Genomic DNA, 4,948 nt, shown 5'->3' with positions numbered 1-4,948 from the left:
TTACTTAAATTTGTCCGTGAAAATATCGATTCTTTTTTAAGTAGCCTGAGTGCAAAGTGATTTTCATGTCAAAATTAAATAACTTTTCTCCATCTAAACAATCGCAAATTTCCTTTGCGTAATCCCTAAAACCTCCTAAATGCATTTCAAACGTTTTTTTTTCTCGTTAAAACCTTCAACAACACTTGAAGCCTATCTGAAAAGCCTGAACATGAAGGAAGTTTGCCACTTAGGTGGGAAGGCCTGGGCAGCAGTCAGCTCGTCGTGTGTATTGAAATGCTGGGAAGAGGGTCTGGGGCTAGCCTTTTCATCACGGCAATCCATCACAGAAGATGATGATGACGAAACAGATTTGTATGGCTTCACAAAGGAAGATGTACGTGAGGCAAAGAAACTGTCTGAATGGAGCAAAGAAGAGCTACACCAGTGGCCCTCTGTTTACGACGAATGCCCAATATATGAGCACTTGACGGACGCCGAGATCGTCCGTAACGTAACTAAAGCACCGACGGAAGCAAGTGTACCGGTTCTCGAGCCAACTCTTGGGTTACTCTTTCACGAACGAATAGTGGGATCGACCGTCACATTATAACGCCCCCACGGCTGAAAGGGCGAGCATGTTTGGTGTGATGGGGATTCGAATCCGCGACCCGCAGATTGCGAGTCGAGCACCCTATCCACCTGGCCATGCCGGGCCAAGTTTAAAAGAGAACTACCAAACACAGACAGACAACACAAAGACAACCAGCCCATTCATAAAATACAAAGATAGAAGGGGAACGTAACACGACAGCATTTGAAATCCCATCTAAACACCATTTACCTCGAAATATTATGTAATCAACAGCACCCTACCACCCACCATCCACGCTAAGATATTAACTGTCACTCTTGTAACGCACCCATAGCTTAAAGTGTTGTGAATATTTGTGGTATAATACGGATTCGATCCCACCTCCGAAATGCAGAGCTCTGGCACAGGGCAACTCTCCACCCCACCCCCCACCACTCCCACAAATAAAATCAGCGCACAAAGTACAGTGTAGGAATACTAAATTTCACCCCTATATCAGCTTATTTGCTGATAAGAGCAAAACTATATAATGGACTATCAGATGTTCAGACCTTTATCCAGCAGGCTGCTCCTAATAAGGTGTCTATAGAAGTAGGACCCATGCAGCAGTGGGGAAAACACCATTTACCAGTTTTAAATTATGTTTGCAAGCTTCGTGTAAAATCAAATTCGAACAAAATCTTAAATATTAAGAGCATGGATATGGGTGCTTAAGCCCATAACTAAAACTACCATTTACCATCAGTTGCGGTAAGTGTTTCGAAAACTAATAGAATACAGTATTTTACGAAATAGTCTCTAAATGTTGTTACTGATTATTGTCAGGTCAATAAATTAAAGGTTTATTAAGTGCTTTAAAATTTTGTAAATAATAATTCGTGGTTAAGATATCACTTTATGTAAGTATATAACTTACAGATAATTTTACGGGTAAAAGAATTATCAACAGAATATCAGTTTTTTCCTCTTAAAAGTAAATAATCAATGAAATGTTAATCTCGTTGAATAGGACTTAGTGGTAAGTCTGAGGGCTTTTAACGCTAAACATTGATGTTCGACACCCGCGGTGAGCAGAACACGGATAGCTCATTGTGTAGCTTTCTGCTTAACAAAGAACAAACTAATAATCCTGATTGTGATGAAATAGATTTTAGAGTTTCTGCTGTAGTTAAGTTTTTGTTTTGTTTTTACCAGCGTTGCTTGACAGATGATGGTAGTATTCACTATACTTCTTTGTGTAAGTTTTTCTGGTGCCATAAGCAGAACTTGTATACTGCACAATTACTTAGTATTTGCTTTTAACAGTACGCAAACTTACCATCATTTTTAGCAGTGTGTAATTGTAAAATATTATTTCTAATGTCTGTTTTACTCCTCCATAATTCAGCCAAGTTGTTTAGTTGCCACTTGACCTTCCCAGTTTCCATGTAAGGATAACGAGGACTTTGTATAGGTCAAGAAATGATTACAACTACTCCAACGGCCTCTTATGCTTCCAGGTATCGCTTCACCACATTTGTGGTAAGCTTAGAATCACCGCCTTGCTGAAAAATAAATTTCATACCCAACAGATCTTGTTCGTGAGTGAATTACACGATGACTAAAGATATACTTGCAACCATCAACAGTCAGGACGCCACCATTTGCTGAAATGGAGCCCTTTATTGTATTGGTTCCCAGGATACTCGATAATAGATGTCGTTTGTTGAACTCTTCTTTTACCATCAAATAAACTATCGTTTAATGTTGCCAAACAACTGGAATTTGGATTTCCAGCTAGATTACTGACGATATCTCTACTGAACTGCTGTATTTCACGTAAAGAGCATACCTTGAGTTAACTAAAGTGACTTTTGAAATGTTTCAGCTTTCTAAATCGACTGTTTCTATTATCAACAATACGTATAGTTCCTACTGAAACGTGAACTTTTACTTTAGTCTGTTCGCATGCCAAAACGTTTTATTCTACACGTTAGACATTTCTCTCCTGGAAGTTTTGAGTGCATTCGTCATACTACTACTGGGAATAATATTACAGGCGTTATGTTAGCACCTTATAGTTGACCAGAGGACAGTCAATCACAATATAAACTATCAACACGTGATAGTATTCAGGTGTAGTTCATTTTAATGCAATAAAATAATGCATTTTATTCACTTTTCTGTAATTAATTCCAATACTGTATGCATGTATATTTATAGTCTTCTTTTAAGATATCACGTTTCAGAATTATATAAAACGAAACCCTATGTTGTTCCAATGTAAACTATATAAAACATCATGTATTACTGCGCTGTAAAAATATTATGTATAGGTGCAGCACCATTACAATAAAAGTAAATAGCATAAAATCATCCATTCATATTTTCAATCTAGTCTAAAGTTTTCTGTCTCTTTTACTCTTCTACGCCCCAATATTAATTTTGTAGTATACGTAGTTTACACTAATATTATTTATCAAACATAATACCAAATTTAAAATAACAAGGTTTCTGTTATAATTCGTGAGAAATAAATGAATAAACAAAGCTAGTTTAGTTGAATAATGTGTAATGTTGACAGTTCTTCTGTCAAATTAAGTACGTTTATAAAATACCTAGTTTTCTCTTATGAAAGTTTTTGTTTTGTTTGTTTGTTTTTTTTTAATTTCGCGCAAAGCTACACGAGGGCTATCTGCGCTAGCCGTCCCTAATTTAGCAGTGTAAGACTAGAGGGAAGGCAGCTAGTCATCATCACCCACCGCCAACTCTTGGGCTACTCTTTTTACCAACGAATAGTGGGATTGACCGTAACATTATAACGCCTCCACGGCTGAAAGAGCAAGCATGTTTGATGGGATAGGGATTCGAACCCGCGGTCCTCAGATTGCGAATCGAGCGCCCTAGACACCTGGCCTTTCTGCTATGTACAACACTGTACTTAAAAAGATCCAAAATACCATATAGAAAGACGGAGTTATTAGTTTCTCGACAGTTTGTTTGTTTGTAATTAAGCACAAAGCTACACAATGGGCTATCTGTGCTCTGCCCACCACGGGTATCGAAACCCGGTTTCTAGCGTTGTAAGTCCGCAAACATACTGCTGTGCCACAAGGGGGCGTTCTCGACAGTCTTCTTGGAAGACGAAATTTTTCAACCTTTACCTTGATTAGGCTTGAAGTTTAGTTAGAGTGTGTGTACTTCACTAAGGTGAGTAGCTCTATTAAAAAGACTCGAATCTTTCTGCTAAAAAGCTGGTACGCAAATTTAAATGTCAACGTAGTTAGTACACTGCCAAAAAAAAAATGTTTCCAAGTTAAATGTGTAGTGACGGACGACGCAAACCTGATATTTAAAAAAAAACTAATTGAAATTATGACTCTTATATGATCTACAGACGTGGTGCACCATTAAAACCCGATTTCACTTTAAACAAGTATAAAACTTAAGTGTCTGACTTTTGGTTATTGATTTGATTATTTGATAAATGGCAACCACGAATATTTTTATATACATACTTAACTTTTATTTTGATCAGTTTGAATTACAAAAATTACATGATTTCAAGTCATGTTGTCGTATACCATGTTATTTGTTTAATCAGTAACCAGATTCGTAACGTGATTCGTTTCTCATGCGCATCCAAGCAGCAATCATGTAGCTTTAGCAGGAATAAGTCACTCCGAAAGGCTCTGCTCTATTGACTTTTCTCCTAATTCTACCGTTGTTCTTTCTACCTAGGGATGCTTTGTAGGCATGTGTCGTAATAGTTAAAAACTTATAAAACAATCTTCATTATCGAAACAGGTTTATACGCCCATGTAAAATACTCATTTAATTAATGTCCCCGAGATGCCAGAGTTTTATTGTGTCTTCGAAAAGGGCTCCATACCACTGACGATCTTAATTTTTTTTTTCTCATTAAGTTTTCTTTGTGCATTTGGTAATAGACATTTCCATCCAATTTACAGATCGTTATTTTCGGGGAAAAAATCCCATGTACCAGCAATGTTAGGGAAGCACATTCTTATTATCCAAGCTTGGAATATTAGCTAAGCACAAGCGTCAAATACAGGCACGTCATCATAGTTTCGAAAGTAAATTCTGAAGAGTCCGGAAATCATGTGGCTAATTATTTCAATAACTGCACAAAAACAAAGGTCACTGTGCTCGTGTTGTCACGAAGACAACACAAGTTTTGATAACTATTTCTGTGATGTGCATCCATTAGTCCTCTAAGTATGCTCTATCGATACAATAAAGTTTGTTTCAATAATAGAGAAAAGAAAAAAAATCCCAAGAAGCCTAAACAAAAAATACAAGATCATGACGTTGTCTCTAACCATCGTTTTTATAGATAGAAACTTGTACACATATATTAAAGTAAAAAGTATA

The sequence above is a fragment of the Limulus polyphemus genome, unplaced genomic scaffold (genome assembly GCF_000517525.1).
Source record: "Limulus polyphemus unplaced genomic scaffold, Limulus_polyphemus-2.1.2 Scaffold2353, whole genome shotgun sequence".
In the NCBI taxonomy this organism is placed as follows: domain Eukaryota; kingdom Metazoa; phylum Arthropoda; class Merostomata; order Xiphosura; family Limulidae; genus Limulus; species Limulus polyphemus.
Note: the sequence above shows the minus strand (reverse complement) of the source record.